Source organism: Scyliorhinus canicula, chromosome 5, assembly GCF_902713615.1.
Source record: "Scyliorhinus canicula chromosome 5, sScyCan1.1, whole genome shotgun sequence".
NCBI lineage: Eukaryota > Metazoa > Chordata > Chondrichthyes > Carcharhiniformes > Scyliorhinidae > Scyliorhinus > Scyliorhinus canicula.
Window position 1 is genome coordinate 41,283,253 of NC_052150.1, and position 17,200 is coordinate 41,300,452.

The 17,200-nt window shown below is 46.6% G+C and overlaps 1 long non-coding RNA gene across 1 annotated transcript in view; it reads right to left on the bottom strand.

Moving 5' to 3' along the window:
• Positions 1-10,887: 10,887 nt before the first annotated feature.
• The window catches only part of LOC119965606, a 118,587-nt gene continuing 112,274 nt past the window's right edge, over positions 10,888-17,200 (bottom strand). Inside the window, exon 3 of the long non-coding RNA XR_005460562.1 lies at positions 10,888-11,282. This is a non-coding gene — a long non-coding RNA (uncharacterized LOC119965606). The remainder of the gene's footprint in view (positions 11,283-17,200) is intronic.

Sequence of the window (17,200 nt, forward strand, 5' to 3'; positions counted from 1 at the left end):
TCAAGCGCCCTAACTGAACCTTCACGTCTCATCTTTACATAAGCCTCCTTCTTCCTCTTGACAAGTGATTCAACTATTTTAGTGAACCACGGTTCCCTTGCTCGACCACTTCGTCCCTGCCTGACAGGTACATACTTATCAAGGAAAAGCAGCAGCTGTTCCTTGAACGAGCTCCACATTTCAATTGTGCCCATCCCCTGCAGTTTCCTTCCCCATCCTATTCATCCTAAGTCTTGCCTCATCGCATCATAATTGCCTTTCCCCCAGCTCTTACTCTTGCCCTGCAGGAAACACCTATCCCTTTCCATTACTAAAGTAAACGTAACTGAATTTTGGTTACTATCACCAAAGTGCTCACCTGCCTCCAAATCTAGCACCTGTCCTGGTTCATTACCCAGTACCAAATACAATGTGGCCTCGCCTCTTGTTGGCCTATCTACATACTGCATCAGGAAACCCTCCTGCACACATTGGACAAAAACGGACCCATCTAAAGTACTCGATCTATAGCGTTTCCAGTCAATATTTGGAAAGTTAAAGTCCCCCATAACAACAACCCTGTCCAGAATCATCTTTGCAATCCTATCCTCTACATATCTGGAACATTTCGGAGGCCTATAGAAAACTCCCAACAGGGTGATCTCTCCTTTCCTGTTTCTAACCTCAGCCGATACTACCTCAGTAGACGAATCCTCATCAAACATCCTTTCTGCCACCGTAATACTGTCCTTAACTAACAAAGCCACCCCTCCCCCTCTCTTACCACCTTCCCTGAGCTTACTGAAATATCTAAACCCCGGAACCTGCAACAAACATTCCTGTCCCTGCTCTAGCCATGTCTCCGAAATGGCCACAACATCGAAGTCCCAGGTACCAACCCATTCTACAAATTCACCCACCTTATTCCGGATGCTCCTGCCGTTGAAGTAGACACACTTTAAACCCCTTTCTGCCTGCTCGTACATTCCTGCAACCTTGAAACCTTACTCATGACCTTACTACTCTCAACCTCCTGTATACTGGAGCTACAATTCAGGTTCCCAACCCCCTGCTGAATTCGTTTAAACCCTCCCGAAGAACGTTAGCAAATTTCCCCCCCCCCCCCCAAAATATTGGTACCCCTCTGGTCCAGGCATAGACCATCCCATTTGTAGAGGTCCCACCTACCCCAGAATGAGCCCCAATTATCCAGGTATCTGAAACCCTCCCTCCTGCACCATCCCTGTAGCCACGTGTTCAACTGCTCTCTCTCCCTATTCCTCGTCTCACTAGCACGTGGCACGGGTAACAACCCAGAGATAATAACTCTGTTTGTTCTAGCTCTAAGTTTCCACCCTAGCTCCCTGAATTCCTGCCTTACATACCTATCCCTTTTCCTACCTATGTCGTTGGTGCTTATGTGGGCCATGACTTGAGGCTGCTCCCCCTTAAGGATCTCGAAAGCACAATCTGAGACATCACGGACCATGGCACCTGGGAGGCAACACACCAACTGCTGGTCTCTCTCGTTCCCACAGAACCTCCTATCTATCTTCCTAACTATGGAGTCTCCAATGACTAATGCTCTACTCCTCTCCCCCCTTCCCTTCTGAGCAACAGGGACAGACTCTGTGCCAGAGACCTGTACTCCATGGCTTACCACTGGTAAGTCGTCGTCCCCACCAGTATCCAAAGCGGTATACTTGTTACTAAGGGGAACAACCACAGGGAATCCTTGTACTGACTTCTTCCTCCCATCTATCTTCATTCTTTGGAGTAACTACATCCCTGAAGCTTCTATCTATGACCACCTCTGCCTCCCAAATGATCCGAAGATCATCCAGCTCCAGCTCCAGTTCCCTAACACGGTTTCTAAGGAGCTGGAGATGGGTGCACTTCCCACATGTGAAATCAGCAGGGACACTGATGGCGTCCCTCACCTCAAACATTCTGCAGGAGGAACATTGCACTACCTTCCCCTCTAGCTAAAACAAGAATAAGAAAGGAAGAGCTTACCTGGTATTCACTCAACCCCTTAGGTTAGAGGAGGTGAAAGGGTGGGGGACACTACAAGTGCAGTGTCTCGGGTTTAGCAACCGCCCAACTTATATACAGGTACTACACACCTTCCCAGAAATCCCCACGGCCGACTTCCAGTTTCCTGCTGCTCTAAAACAAAAAAAAACAACTCCAAATAAAAAGTTAGTTAAAAACCAAAGGCAGCTTCTCCTGTAAGGTAAGTTTTTAAAGCAGGAAACTTACCTTCCCGACTTCCGATGGCAGCATGTAGGAGAACGTCACAGGTAAGGTAGCTCCTGCCAAGGCCTTTGTTTTTTGGTCCTTTTTTGCCCGGTCCCGAGAGGAAATTGGCAGACAAATCCGACCGATCTAATTGTACTTGACGAAAGGATGTTGAAAGTTCCGAAAAAGACTGTTGGAAAGAAGGCAATGAGTGGTGGTCCTTCACCAGAGCCAGAGAGTGTGAAGCTCTTTGGAGGAAAGATGGCGGAGGGGACCTCGGTGGGTGTGGCCGCTCCTATCGCAGTGGAAACACTGACTCGGGTAATGGCACTTGAATTTGAAAAGAAGAGGGCGGCATGCGGCGCAGTGGTTAGCACTGGGACTGTGGCGCTGAGGACTCGGGTTCGAATCCCGGCCCTGTCCGTGTGGGGTTTGCACATTCTCCCCATGTCTGCATGGCTTTCACCCCACAACCCAAAGATGTGCTGGTTAGGTGGATTGGCCACGCTAAATTGCCTCTTAATTGGAAAAAGAAAAATAATTGGCGACTCTAAATTTATTTAAAAAAAGAATATGAAAAGAAATTTAGTAAACACTAAACAATTAGTAAATTATGAGTAAAAAAATTTAAAAGATTAGTAAAATGGCAAGGAAGGGAGACGATGGATATCCTCAAAATGTCTATTGAGGAGGCACTGGGCCCGATAAGAGAGGAGGTTGGGAAGGCATTCAGACGCCGTGAAAGAGCGTGTAGGGTTGTTGAAGGGGGTGGAAGGGGTTTTGCCGCAGCATAGTGGCCAGACTGCCTCGCTGGAAGCCGAGATGTTAATGGTGGAGGAGAGGAATTAGGCCCAGAGGGAAAGGTCCGAGGGCCTGGAGAACAGACCGAGGAGACAGAACCTCAGGATTGTGGTGTTGCCGGAGGAGATGGAGGGCCCGAGGCCAACCCAGTATTTTTCCCACATGATTGCAAAGAATTTCGGGGAGAGGGGCAAGAATGAACAGATGTCCCCTCCTTAGCTGGGTAGGGCCCACCGAACACTCCAGCAGAGCCTCGGGCAAATAAGCCACCATGAGCGATGATAGTTGATTTCACAGCTTGCAGAAGAAAGACCGGATCCTGAAATGGGCTGAAGAGAACCGGGACGTGAGCTGGGAAGGAGACAGCTTCCGAATTTATCAAGGTGTTGGAGCAGAGCTCACAAACAGGTGTGCGGCCACTTCTGCTCCTATTTGTCTGTTTGTGTACATTCTGCCCTCCATTTTATATGTAAAGTAAAAAGTCGCCATAGTCCCAGATGGCTGCTTTCCCCTTTGAGGGGAGAGAGCTGGCTGGTGGTGATTAAACCTGAGGATCACCACACCTCAGGTGAGGCGCATGATTGAGAAGGCGGGACTTTCGAGAATAACCTCATCCGGTACGGGAATTGAACCCACGCTGCTGGCCTTGCTCTACATCACAAATCAGCTGTCCAACCAACTGGCTAAAACGACCACCCGGTGTTTTAATGTCCACTGCAAAAATACACTCTAACGGTGGAACATTGTCATCTTGGGTGAACACTGTCTGCGCAAAATCAGCTCCAAAACGAGTTGACTGCTTTCCGAATCTTGACTGGTTATCTTTGTTTAAGGAAACACCACCTGAGAGGGCAGATGGGGCACTCGCTTTCTGTTTGACTTAAAGTGAATGGGCATTTTCAAATGGATGCATTATTGCAACGCTTGCACATGTGTATCCTTGGCTTGCAATTGCAAAAGAAAAGGTTGCGCCGTTTAAGTTAAATAAATATAAATTGTGCTGGGTGACTAGTTCCTAGGGTGTGTGTGTTTGAGAACATGCCCAACATACTGTGGCACTTCTCAGCAGTCACGTACGTTGACTAATGTGTGACCCTGTGTCACTCGCCATGAAAGAAATGAACGTCTGTCTGCCAGGAAACAGGAGTAGGTGACTCCAGCTCCCCAGACTGGAAAGCTTCCAAGATGGTGGTAATGCTGGTCGGTTTTATTTGTGGGAAGGCTCCATTCCTTTTACCAGCTATCGGGACACCGCTGACGAAAATGGTGGCGACTGATGTCGTACAATCATAGTTTTCTTCAGTATTGCTGGGAAGGGACTGAGCAGATTCCAAGCTCCTTCAAACTGTTCTCAATTGCAAAATACTTTCAGCCGTCAAATTGAATTGCGCGTATTTGGCCAATTTAAATAAAAATGATGAATGAAACATTATTACCAATTCAAGGGATTTTCCTGACCACTCCATGTCAGTAGTAAATACAAGATGTGGAAATTAACCACAAAGAATGGGAATATCAACGCTGATTGGGCATATTCATCAGATAGCCGGATCAAATTGCCTACGGATTCTTAGCCCAGCTAATCAGCCTCTTTTCGTTATGTCTATCGTGTCTAATAGTTTTGTAACAATTGCCTGGATGAATGCAGCTCCAGCAACACTCAAGAAGCTTGACTCCTCCAAGAAAAACAGCCTACGTGATCAGCGCTCCATTCACCAACTTAAGGTTTCACTCCTTCCTGGTGCACAGGAGCAGCAGCGCGCACCATCTACAGTACACATTGCAGCAACCTGCAGAGGTCCTATCGACAGCACCTTCCAAATCTGCGACCTCTACCATCTAGAAGGACAAGGGCAACAGATGCATGGGAACACCACCTCCTGCAAGTTCCCCGACAAGCCATACACAATCCTGACTTGGAAATGTATCGCCGTTCCTTCAATGTCACTGGGTCAAAATTCTGGAACTCCAGCCGGGATTCTACAATCCCGCACGCGGCCAAGTTCTGCCACCGGCGTGAAAGGCGGCGCAAGCCACTCCGGCGTCAACGGGCCTCCATGTCCCAGTATTCACCCCTTCCTAGGGGGCTAGTAGGGCGCTGGAGTGGTGTTTGCAGCTCCGGCGCCCGAAAGCCAGCGCGCCACGGTCGGCGTGAGTTCGCGTATGCGCGCCATGGCCTGCGTGATTCTGCGCATGCAAGTGGGTTCTCGTCTCCGAGCCGGCCCCCGGGCAATATGACGGTGCCCTACAAGGGCCCAGCGTGGAGGAACGTAGGCCCCCCACGGAACTAGCCCGCCCTCCGATCAGAAGGCCCCGATCGCGGGCCAGGCCACCGTGGAGGCCCACCTTCCAGGGTTGGATCCCCCCATCTGAGGGCGCCCGAGAATCAGCGGTGGAGAATCGACGGGCTGGCGTTGGAGCGGCGTTGCACGATTCTTGTGCCCCCCCCGTGATTCTCCAACCTGGTCGGAGAATCCCGGCCTGCGCCCCCAACAGCACTGTGGGTGTGCCTGTATTACACCGGTTAAAAATGTGACTCACCACCACCTTCTCAAGGGTAATTCAGGATGGGCAATAAATGTTGGCCGAGCCATTGACGTTAACAGCCTATAAATGAATAACAAAACACCAAGAAAGCTCAAAGAAATTGCAGAAAATACTTTGTTTTATGGCCCTTTGATTTTTCACCGGAGCTTCTGACAGCAGCTCTCTTGAGATTTATCTTTAATATCTGGAAAGCACCAAGGGCAATCTTGCAGGGGGGGGGGGGGGGGGGGGGGCGTCGACAACCCTAAATGTGAAGGTACATCAGAGGATGTGAGTGGGGAGATCAAGATAGTTTGAGGGTCAATTGCGATACCAGGTCTACCAATTCGCATGTTCAGGGGGAGTCTCGGAGGGGCCATACAATTTCACTGATCTCCTGCTTGGGGCTTTCTGCATCACAGTAAGGTAGAGCTATATTTCCCACAGTTCAGAGTGGTTCAGGACATGGCTTGTGTTTCAGGTTATGGAGGGGACAGGCCAGTGATCCACCATCTCTGGCCCATACCTTTCTGATAAATGACTCAATAATTTTCAGAGGAAACCATTTCCTGGTTCAAACTAAAAGTTGGTTCAGCTTTAATTGGAATCACGGACTTGTGCAAAGCCTGGAGTCCATTCTGTCTAGCATGAAATGGTTGCCAGTCATGATTCAGTTTCTGATGACCAATATGGCACCTTCCTCTTTCTCTCCCTCTCTGGTAGTCCCTCAAAGCAAGGAGGATCCTCGTCAGGAATACAACCTGTGGCAAGAACCTGTGTGTGTAGTCTGTTAACGTCGGAAGGCCTTTGTATAAAAGCCAGCACACAATTCTGGTGGACTCAGAGACTTCCCCACTCTTACTGCCGGCCATAAGCTATTGGAAGGATGTTTAGGTTGAGAGTTAACCTTTTTAGCCACACCTTCTTGGAACTTGAACCTGGAGCTTCTAGCTCAGAGGTAAGGATGCTAACCAACTGTCCTACAAAATATAGCGCATTCCATGGCAGCACAAAGCAGCCACCAAGTGAATTCAGAGACTGGTCCCGTTATGTCTGAGGATCGCAGTGTTCAAAGGGGTTTGCAGGGTGTCACAGCACTGCAGTAATCTGTTCTTCTTCACCTCCCAAAAGATCTTGTGGATAGAGTCTCTTTGTGAAAACCCTTCTTCCCCCTCCTCCCCTGAGTAACTTGCCCTACTCTGCATGGCCTCTGTTCATTCTCCAAGTCATGCTGTATTCAGCATTCTATATTCTATGGGTGCAACTGGTTTGTTAAGAAGTCTCAAAGTCACCAGAAAGTTTTTCAGCACCTGTCACACCACTCCCTATAGACTTTTGCAGCTGGAAACAACTATAGAAATGACCAAATGCTTGCAAATTCCTATCCACAGCCCAATGGAGCCAACCAGAAACAAACCTGTAAGTAGGTGATGATCTCTATATAATTGTTTGGTGTTTGATTGTGTGTGTCTATTGACTGCTCTCTGGGTGTGTATTAGTTATGCCTCAGTGCAGTGAGAGAAAAAATAATGAATTGATAGAAGCAGCTCAAAGCTTGTGCTGCTGGCATTTTAAATGCACTGTAAATAAAGCTCCTGTATGGAAATGGGTATCATCTCTGCATATCTCCCAGGCTTAAAATAATCTCTCTAAATCACGCTGGTATTGAGTGTGAGGTGGTTGTTCCTGGCCCCTTACCATACGTTCTGTATGCCTCTGAAATGGCACTGTTGGCATCAAATCAGCGTTGTAACCTGACCGGCATTGTGATCGGCCTCCTTCTGGAGGACATTGGTTGTCGCCGAAACCAATGTTGCACCTTCCATCGAGGTGGACCTAAAAGATCCTGTGACACTTTTTGAAGAAAAGTGGCGGACTTTTCGTCTGTCCCAGCAAGCACTTGTCCTTCAGCCAAAACCACCCAAAACAGAACAACTGGTACCTTACGGCATTATAGTTTGTGGGATCTTGCTGTGTATAAATTGTCCACCATAATTCACTCCAACAGCGATCACACTGTAATAGCTTTCCATTGGTGTTGGAGCATTTTGTGATGTTGTGAGGACGTGAAAGTCACTATATAAATACAAGTGCATTTCTTACTGGCTACTATTTTAGTGCAACCAAAACATAGAACAGCTAAAGAGTGTCTATAAATGACATTTCCTGTCAAGCGATATTCAGAGTAAGTCACTCATTTGAGTCTGAAATGTAATCCTTTTTGATAAACGTCTTGAAAATTAGACACGGCTCCACATGGCTCCGTGGTTCTGCAATCTATGATGTTCTTGTTCGTGGTAATTGTCACCCCCAGAATCTCTCCATGTTGGCTACTCCACGAAACATATCTATTCAGATGTCTAGGCCCACTTTTCATTCAATTTTTCACATAATATTACATAGAACTTGGAAATGGCCATTTGCCTCAGACCGCATCTGTGCCACCGCGCAGCCTGTGTGCTTGAAGGGACTTTGTGTCACTGAGGCCAGTGTAGCTTTCGATATATTTTGTGACCCATGTGAACTTTAATATCCATGTAGATTTGCTAAACTAAAGTGGGGAGTAAAGGAGTATTGTATCATAATCCAACTTTTCATGTTAAAGAAATGTTTTTTCTTGTTGTTAAAACTAATTAGCAGTCCTGTGACTCTGTTCCGCAACGTTTTATCAAAAAAGTGAACGTTAGGGCCTTTTGAGCTTGGGTTACATTCTGGGATCTTCATGTCCAGTTATAACATCAACGGGCAAGACGGAAAGCTGAAACTCAGAATGGGAGGATTGGTGTGAAGCAGTTCACAGAATCACAGAATAATGTGGTGCAGAAGAGGCCCTTCAGCCCATCGAGTCTGCACTGACGCATGAAAGGCCCTGACCTGCCCACCTAATCCCACTTGCCAGCACTTGGCCCATAGCCTTGAATGTTACGATGTGCCAAGTACTCATCCAGGTACTTTTTAAAGGATGTGAGGCATCCCGCCTCTATCACCCTCCCAGACCGTGCATTCCAGACCGTCACCACTCTCTGGGTAAAAACGTGTTTCCTCAAACCCCCCTAAACCTTCCACCCCTCACTTTGAACTTGTGTCCCCTCATAACTGACCCTTCAACTAAGGGGAACAGCTGCTCCCTATCCACCCTGTCCATGTCCCTCATAATCTTGTGGGAAGATTAGGTCACCTCAATCAGGTCACCCCTCAGTCTTCCCTGCTCCAGAGAAAGAAACCAAGCCTATCCCACCTCTCTTTATAACTTAAATGTTCCATCCCAGGCAACATTCTGCTAAATCTTCTCTGCACCCCCTCCAGTGCAATTACATCCTTCCTATAATGTGGTGTCCAGAATTGCACACAGTACTCCAGCTGTGGCCTCACCAAAGTCCTATACAGCTCCCTCATGACTTCTCTGTTTTTGTAACCTATGCCCCGATAGACAAAAGCGAGAGTCCCATATGCCTTTTTCACCCCCCTATTAACCTGCCCTTCTGCCTTCAGAGATCTATGGACAAACGCACCAAGGTCTCTTTATTCTTCGGAACTTCCGAGTGTCAGACCTTTCATCGTATGCTTCCTTCAAAGTGTATCATCTCACACATTTCAGGGTTAAATTCCATCTGCCACTTCTCCACCCATTTGACCATCCCATCTATATCTTCCTGTTGGGTTGTTGTGGAAAGAGAGGGGTCCATGGTGACACCGCCTGTTGCTTGTTGATCATGCCAGATAGCAGGATGAGGGTGAGTTGAGAGTTAAGTGGGGGCAATAGGCTTTATTCTCAATGTTCTTGGGGCAACTAAATGTAATGAGCTCTATTGCAGCTAGATCCCTAACACAGAGAACCGTCTGGGCTTTGGGTTCAGGGTTTGCATGTGTCCCCATGTCCCTTCTGCTCTGCTCCCTCATATCTCATGTCACCCTGCAAGAGAGCGAGAAGAACATCAGTGATTGTGCTGCACTGTATTTGGTTGATGTGCCTGTCATGGTTGACTAGCTGGAGATCTGTAGGGACAGTGAGGTAGGTGAGAGATTGTCACCATAGGAAAATGTGTGAGGGTGAGATGCAGTTTGTCAGTGTTCGGCCTGAGTTCTGAGTGCTAGGGATCACTACTGGGTGAGTATTAGAGAGTATGCGCGTTGGGCAGTCTGTTAGGTTGATGTGTGTGGTTGTTTGCAGATGTCATTTCAAGATGTTTCACTAACCTTGACCACTCTCATGAGATCATTGAGCTTTTTCTGGCACTGCTACCTGGTCCTAGGCACAAGACTCCAGCCATCGACCTTCCGTTGTTCTTGGAGGACTTTCATCGATAGCTTGCTCCCATGGGAACATGGCCTTGCTCCTCCGAACTGCCTTCATGACTGGAGCCTGCAGTACCGCAACCATGAATCTGGGTGTCCTTTGCGCGCTCCATTTTCTTTGTGTCCAATGGCAACCAAATTTCTGTCAGTGTAGCTCGCCTTTAAGGGGGACAGACTGCCTTTAACTGCCAGTGGCCAGCTAAAGTAGGAGCTGTGTGTCCTCCATGGAGTGACAGCCAGCCAGCAGCGTGGGTAACACTCTGCTGCGTGCTGAAATTGATCAATTGAAGACGCAGCATAAGGTTTGTGCCCTGCCTTTCGCAATGGAGTGGGGGCGGGCAGCCCGTGAATAGCCAATGTTTGGCCCCTGGAGTGGCGTGAAATGGATTGTTGATTTGCCACGACCATGTTTCAATCCACTGGCAAAGACCAATTTTGTCCTAACAATTCAAAATCCGCCTTGTCGATCAGTCAGCTCCTCAGGGAAAAAAAACCTTCAGTTGAAAGAAAAACGTTCCTTCCCATTCATTCTTCCTCCCCGAAGTACTTTACAGGGGTAGAATACCTCACAAATGTCAATCATCTCGATTTTTCCCCATGGGCCCCGACCTGAAAACATTTAATACCAACCCCATCACTCGAAGGTCAGTGGTGGTCCTGTTCAATGTCAAGCACAGTAGTTGGCCTCCTCTGCTCTTGAGATTGAGACGGCAGTCCCAGAAGAACAAGGTCATCAGGAGAAGTGGGAGTGGAATTGTCTGTTTATTGATGCCAGGAGAGAACTGCTGGCTGCAACTCTTCTCTCCACAGATAACATTCCCCTTGATAAGGTGCAAATTCTGAGCTCATTTTCTTTCATTCAGGAAAGCCAGCAAGCGTAGTGCTATTCTTGCTGACACTAAACAGCGGAATTACAATTTCCATTACTATCAAGTAGTGCAGCTTTAATTAAAAGAATGTCTCCCACAGAATTCTGCAGCTTAGGTAGTTTTTTTTGCGCTGAATTATTAAAGCACGATAATGTAAAAGTAGGTCTTTATTAGCAATGGGGTTATGGAAGTCTGTAATCAGTTATCCCTGGCCAGTAATCATAGATGGTTGACTTGACTGCAGCATAAATATGAAAGGGGAACATTATATCAAGTTGAAATATCATAAGTAGGTCTATTCATTTACAGGAATTTTAATGGGCTCATGAATTCAAGGGTTCTTTACAATTACAGTAACTGAAGGGCAAGGAGCTCTCACTGCTACAGCGTGCAACTTTGTCACAATCAGCATTATAGGATTTGGGCCCAATTTACGTCCATGGTTATCAATTCTCGGGAAGAATCCCACGGCAGCAGGAATTTGAGCGCAGATGTTGCTCCACAGCATTCTCCAGCTAATCTGAAACTCGCACTGTGCATGTCTTCGCCTTTTTTTCTCATTGAGCTGACCTGCAATGTAAATTGTAAAAAAGTGAAATTAGAATCTACTTTAATCTCTTAGAGGGATTGTCAGGCCGTGACTGCTGGGAAATTGGCATTGCGGCAAAAAGTCAGGGGTAGCGGATCATTGCACCCATTGGTGCTGGTGGGAGAACTGTGCCAGAGTTAGCCCCGGGCCCTTGTTGCCATAGCTACGGTTCGCAATCAGGAAACAGGAAGCAGCTAGCAGGTCCCGTAGGCAGTGGCCGGAGGCATTTTACATTTAACACATGGGTGAAATAAGGTTGTAGTTGACTTCAGTGACCCCCCCCCCCCCCCCCCCCCCCCCCCCACCAAGCTAAAACGTGGTGGGAGCAGAATCCATCACCGCCTTCGAAAGGAACGAGGATAAAATCATTGAAAAATAAAAACATTAAATGGGTATAGAGCAGAAGAATGACACTTAATGGGTTGATGTTATGGACAGCACCTATAGGCTATATGGCCTCCCCTACGTTCTAAATTACAATAATTCGAACATTCCTCTGTAATGATTCATTGGCTAAAGTCTAATTTTTCCACAAATTTTCTTAGCTGATCACTTGTTTTCCATAAGATAATAAATCGTGTTTCCATGGGCACCCGCAATCCTACGATAGCTTCGCCACAATCCGTACCTCATGTGTGAGCGGGGCAGTCCATCATGACTTTCCATCATGTCATCCATCCATCACAGCTCAGCGTTCTCTAGTCCTCACCCAAAGTCCATCCTTGTGACTGTAAGAAGGGGAGCTATAGCTGACACCGAAGGATTCTGCTCAATGCCTTTCACAGATACAGGGTGGGGGGGGGGGGGGGGGGGGGCGGGGTGATATTGTTTAAAATCACAACATCCAAATGTCCATGTGTTGTTAAACTACCCCCCACCATATTATTGGGAGAATTCCCTCAGGGAGCAAGGTGTAATGAAGTTGGAATTCTGAAGGTGATTTTGTTGTGCCTGCCAGACAGGAAATTCTCCCCCAACAGCCATCAAACTAATAAGCATCATCCACCAAGTTCCAATTGTCAATTGTATTATCCGATGCTACAAATCTTTTATTCCTCCCAGAGAATGTGATGACACTGACAAAATTAGAACCTCTGCAATTCACCCCAAACTAGCCAGCCTCCAAAGGGGCACATTTCAAAAAACCTGAGGAAAAAGGTTGGAAGCAAATGGCTCCCTCACAATTCTGCAGCCTGGATGCACTAAAGTACACTCTAATCTTCAAGATCGAAGTCTGAAAAATGATTCAATTTACTGAAGAAGGCCTGACTGTGCGTTATTGCGTCTTATTAAGGAATATAGAGAGGCAGTACATTAACTTGCTATCAGCAAAAGCCTACAAGTCTCAGTTCGCCAGCGCGCTGTCAAATTAACACGGGTGATGAATGCAGAGGAATGAGGTTGTTTTCCTTGTCCTTACAACAATGCTGGGATTTCACAGGCCCACTTCCCCAATGTATTATGCTCTACTATGATGCATGCGCTTATTACGGGGCCTCGTGGAAATTTATGTTTTCAGGCCAAAACCTACTGTGCCTGTCACAACCAAAGACATGAATTACAGACTCAGGGAGGATTAAAAAAAACACGCAAATATGGGAACTACTGTTGCTTAACTGACTTCGAAAAAGTCACGGCGGCGTGTTCACTTAAGTGTGGGTTAATAAGCACATGCATTCAAATGGTCTTTATTGCTGCAATAATTTCACTGCATCGCTGAAATATGGGTGTCATTATTACCTTGACATGAGATTTTCATCACTCCGCTGAAGTGTATCATTGCCAACCTAAGTCCATTTCTGAAGTAGTGCAATGCTGTCAAGAAGCTAAATCGCTCTGTTTTATTCTCTTTTCAATTGCTCGGCGAAAACCATCTTCACATTTCCCCATCACACCGCAGGCCCTCCCCCCGCTTAGCTGACTGAAATATTAAATGACAGTGTTCATTGCAAACCCACAAACGGCCGGTTCTGACCCACTCAGTAATCCACTTTGAACATTCTATTGGCTGAGGTCTATGGAGCATTTGTCCACTGGTGCCATTTAAAAGAGCTCCATCTGAGCCTTGCTGTTAAAAAGAAAAATTACCCCCATTAAAGTCAGCGGAACAACGTTTTTCTTCGCAAAAAAAAAATCCTTCCACTGACTCGGCAGCAGCGCAGGAGTTTGTGAAGGATTGTTCTCAGAAACGATTCATAGAGTTTCATCCGTATTTAAAACAACCTATGTGTTTGCCTTTCAATAAATAAAAGATTGTCATCATTCACAAACACAAATTGAACATGGCTGCCTCTTAATCTTAAGGGAAAGAAACAAAGATGTCTTATGGCAACAGCCATAACTTGTAATTATATGTCACCTTTAAGGGGTCTCATGGCACGTTATAGGGAGAGTTGCAAACTGAATCTGACACCAAGCCACATAAGGAGACCAAAGTGGTGGAGGTTAGGTGGATTGGCCATGCTACATTGGCCCTCCTTGGCCCGGGATATGTAGGTTACGTGGAGTTGCGGGGATGGGACGGCGGAGTGGGCCTGGGTGGGGTGCTCTTTCGGAGGGTCTGTGCAGACTCGATGGGCCGCATGGCCTCCCTCTGCGCTGCAGGAATTCTATAGGATTAGGGCAGATGACCAAAAGCTTGGTCAAAAAAAAGGTGGGATTTTCCAGTCATCCCCACCGACGGGATCGTCCAGTCCCGCCTACGGTGACCGACCTTCAAGGGTTGACTGGCAGCGGAGGGTGCGACCAATGGAAATTCCCGTTGACTGCAATGAGATCAGATCAGATGATCCGGGGGGGGGGGGTGAAATCCCGACTGCAGTTTTTAAGGAGTGTCCTTCAGGAAGAAAGCATTGTGCAGAGGCAGTGAGGTTTAAGGCTGGAATTCCAGGGTTTGGGACTTAGATAACAGGAGGCATCCACTTCAATCTTCACTCGAGTTTCTTCCAGCTGCCATTGTCTTTGCCTTTTTGGTGCTCATACTCACTCCATATTCTAAGCTTTTGTAGAGTCTCTTCTGATTCTGGGAGTAACACTATGTCGTCAGCGTGCCACAAGTTTGTTGCATTCTTACCACCAGTTTTTACCCCTGGAAATAGATCTAAATTCTCTGAATATTTGTTTCTGTGTAAAGATTGAATGATTTCGGCAATGGTACACAGCCTTGTCGTGATCCTTTCTTCACTTGAAACATAGCTGGTTGTCCATTTTCTAGCCTGATATTCGCTATTTGGTCCGAATATAGGTTCTGGATAAACCTCAAATCTTTACTGTCAGTGTCACATTTCAGCAATATGTCTATCAGCTTCCTGAACACTTATTCATAGTCTTTGAAGCATATGTAAATGTTCTTCCTAACTTCGAAATATTAATTGAAGATTGTTCTTGCATTAAATATTCCCTTTCTTGTTCCTATTCCAGGTCGAAATCTAGACTGCATTCCACCCTTTTCTGCTTCAAATGTGTTATTATTTCCTTCCGTTATGATTTTCAAGATGACTTTAATGAGACGACTCACTAAGTTTCTAGTTCTAAAATGGTTGCTCCATTACTTTTGGTTTAGAACATAGAACAGTACAGCACAGAACATGCCTTTCGGCCCTCGATGTTGTGCCGAGCAATGATCACCCTACTCAAACCCACGTATCCACCCTATACCCGTAACCCAACAACCCCCCCCCCATACTTTACTTTTTAGGACACTACGGGCAATTTGGCATGGCCAATCCACCTAACCCGCACATCTTTGGACTGTGGGAGGAAACCAGAGCACCCGGAGGAAACCCACGCACACACGGGGAGGACATGCAGACTCCACACAGACAGTGACCCAGCCGGGAATCGAACCTGGGACCCTGGAGCTGTGAAGCATTTATGCTAACCACCATGCTACTGTGCTGCCCTGTTTCTTGGGTAATTTAACAAATAATGACTATCTCAAGTGTCCTGAGAATGTCGCTTTAATAAATGTTTGGCTGCTCCTGTTACTGCAGTGATGTCAGAGTGTGGGTGGAGCTGAGCTCTGGCTCTGCTTTTTGAGTTTCACTTTGAGAAAAGCTTGGGTGTGTCTGTCTTTTTGGTTTCATTTTCAGTGTTGGAGCTGAAGCCAGCCAAAGCAGCTGTACTGCTGTTCTCTCTGCCATGAAAAGACTGTATCTTGATTATTTGGTGAATTCAGAATTATAAATGTTCTGAGTAGTGACTCTAACCTGATGTGCTTCTGTTAAAGGTTATGTTTTTTGTAAGTCTTCTGAATGTTAAAAGGACAGCGTACGCATTACTTAGTGCTGTATTCTTTGGGGGTTGAATTTGAATTAATGGCTGCGAAGATGTTCACTGTTTGTTTTAAAAAGATTAACTTGAGGTAATAGAAGAAACATTGTTTTGCTTTAAAAAATACTTTTCCATTTCTGCTGTACCACATCTGTAGAGTCGGCCGTGTGCTCCCCATACCACAATCTAGTAAAAGTTGTGGGTCAGGTTAACTCCGTGATACACTTTGGGGTTCTCTAAACCCTGGCCCATAACACAAGTCACTTGGGATGTATACTGTGGTGAATATTTGATCTGTGGTATATATTAACTCATCTCCTGACCCCCCAAAGCCTGGCCACCACCTACAAGGCACAAGTCATGAGTGTAATGGAATACTCCCACTTGCCTGGATGAGTGCCGCTCCAACAACACTCAAAAAGCACAACACCATCCAGGACAAAACAGCTCACTTGATTGCTCCTCCTTCCACAAACATTCACTCCCTCCACCACCGATGGACAGTCTCAGCCGTGTGTAACATCTACAAGATGCATTGCAGGAACTCACCAAGGCAGCACATTCCAAACCCATGGCCACTAACATCTAGAGGGGCAAGGGATGCAGATACATGGAAACACCTCCACCTGGACGTTCCCCTCCAAATCACTCACCATCTGACTTGGAAATATATTGCCGTTCCTTCACTGTCGCTGGGACAAAATGATGGAACTCCCTCCCTAACTGCACTCTGGGAGTACCTACACCACATGGACTGCAGCGGTTCAAGAAGGCAGCTCACTACCACCTTCTCAAGGGTAATTAGAGATGGACAATAAATGCTGGCCTAGCCAGCGACGCCCACATCCCCTAAAAATGAATGAACAAAAATATACATTTCTGTTATTTTTCCCAATCCTGTTTCTCCAAGGGCTAATAATGTTCAGTTGTTGCTTTTATACATTTGGAGCTTTTCCTGGATTCATCTATTTTGAAGTATTCCTTACCTTTGATATCATAATGCTTGGTATACGGGAGATGTTTGTGGTTCCTTTGATCCCCTGCTAAGCCACACACCCACATCAAAAGGGTGTGAGTCGGGGAGACACCGAGTTCCACCACTCTCCAACTCTCACTTAAGATTCCAAGTAGCTGTTGTCCATACCAGCAATCATGCCCCAGGGCCTTAACTTTTCAGTTGTATAAAACAAAGCAAGAGACCCATCAGTCATCATCCCTTCTAAAGTGCTCAAAGTCCAAGGAATGATGGAAAGGGCAGAACATCCAAACAAGTTGGTTGAACAACGGCTTAGAAGATGGAGACCAGCATCATGTGTGACACGTCCAAGGGCATGAGTCATGATACTCAGTCAGGCAATGTGGCCAGTCACCTATGAAAAATCTGGGGCCTCACTCAGTATAAACCTCATAGTTGGTCATAGAGTGTCACAGTCAAAGAACAGGATGTACGGAAGTCTTCGTGCTTCCTTTAACCAATTCTGTTGTAAACAGTGACAGGGAAAATGCCATTGGCCGCTGGTGAGATCTTTTGTTTCCATTGATATCTACATTGCTTTGCGTGGCTCGCCCATCCCATCCTGCCAAAGGGGTGGCAGTGGGGGGGGGGGGGGGGGGGGGGGGGGGTTTG